This window comes from Numenius arquata, chromosome 3 (assembly GCF_964106895.1).
Source record: "Numenius arquata chromosome 3, bNumArq3.hap1.1, whole genome shotgun sequence".
NCBI lineage: Eukaryota > Metazoa > Chordata > Aves > Charadriiformes > Scolopacidae > Numenius > Numenius arquata.
Window position 1 is genome coordinate 56,611,640 of NC_133578.1, and position 1,830 is coordinate 56,613,469.

Sequence of the window (1,830 nt, forward strand, 5' to 3'; positions counted from 1 at the left end):
TTCCTGTAGCCTGGATTTCTTTTACTGTTTGTCTGGGAAATGGTCTGCTTCTCTTCCAGTGGGATAGACTCACGCTTTTAGACACTAAGGTGATCGGAAAACTCTGCTGGAATTTGACTAGGCCTTCTAGGCTGAAGGCTTCTCTTGCAGAAATACGATAGATTTAATAACCGTTAAGTGTTCCTTAGCATCTTCTGTATAAAAGGATTTTTTTAAGCCTTTGCATTGCTGTGCAATCTGTAACTACACCCCACCCTCTGGCGAGCTCACGTGCAAGAAAATTTATGAACTTAATTAGAATAAACCTTATAGTGTAATTTTTTTTTTAATCTGGAAATTGAGCACTTTGATCACTTGCCTTCATATAGCATCCTGTTTAATGTATCTACTGGCACTAACACCCATATGCATTTCTAGTTCTTGCTCTTTCACTTGTCTCTTCCAGCACTGTTTGGGCAAGATTCCTGGATGATCATGGCAAAATTATGGCTGTTTGGTGGTAAGAGGCCATAATGTGTCTTTTACTCTCTGGATGACTTGCCTTATGGGGTGATGCAGGAAGAGAGACCAATCTCAAGAGCTGCTGAGAAGCAGTGGAACACATCAGGGAATAGACTGGTGCTGGCTGTGTGCCTGTTGTATTAATACAGCGCACTCCATGCCAAATATGGTTTATTTCCTTCCTGAAACACTGAGAAAATTGAGGGAGAGTGTGCGGTCCAAAGTATGGCTTGTGACACAGCTGTAGTCAAGTCTTGCACAATTTGCAAAACCAGACTAATCTTCTGGAACGTGATTAAAAATTTTCAGCCTTGTCAGTTTAGCTTGAGTTGATGTAGTTGGTTGTGGATTTGTTGAGTCATGATAACTTCTGGTGTGAACAAGTCCTGCCGCTTGGAATTTATTAGCTTTTGTTGTAGAACTCTGAATATAACTAGGGAGCTTTCAGTTCTGAAGTTAGTTTGGTGACAGTGTGGTGTTGGTGTGGAGCTCTACTGCATTTGCTGCGTCCAAAGGATCTCTTTATGTTCAAGGACCTTTGTTGCTTTCAGACAGGCCTCCAAGTGGAGCAACTCAAAGGATCGGGGTTGGCTAAAGATGTTGCTAGAGAGATTGTAACAGCGTGCTGAAAAAAGGAATTTTAAGGAGTACTCAGAGGCTGTGTATTTTGGTGTGAATTCCTTTTCCAAATTCAGTGGGTGTGGTCTTGTTCAGAGATGTTGGTCTTGTCATCAAGTGGGGAACCTTCTTAGCATGCCAGGAAAAAGTCGGCTTTCCAAAGTCTTGCTATGACTTCTAGAAACATTCTAGTTGTAAAAGCAGTATAGGTGTGGGCTGGGGCTTTCTGGTTGGAAGTCAGTTGTTTGGAATTTTGCATGTGGCGTTTGGAGTCGTGTCTGTTCAGAGGATCCCTGGTCATGGATTTGTATGCTGTTGATTTGTCCCTTTTGGAAACGCTTACAGTTGGTCTCCAGCACTTCTTGTGGCCATCCACCGAAAATATGTAATGCCATGATACCCAGAGTAGGGTTTCTAAACTTAAGTATCAGTAGTTGCCAACAGGTAGCTCTGCTTGCAAGAAGTGCAAGTCTGTAACAGGCCATCACTGAAATGGTTTAGAAATTACACTAAAGGAGCTGGAGCTCTTAATTATTTTTTTTTTTATTTGTTGTTTTTTTTTTTATTTTTTCCCCTCGGTGATTTGAGAGGTGTAATCAGGCCTCATCTTAACCACCTTAAAGGGGTTACCTAGATTTATCAAATCATTATATGCAAAAAGAATATGGGTACATGCATCTGCATGTATGTATACCTGAGTGTATGTAAAAT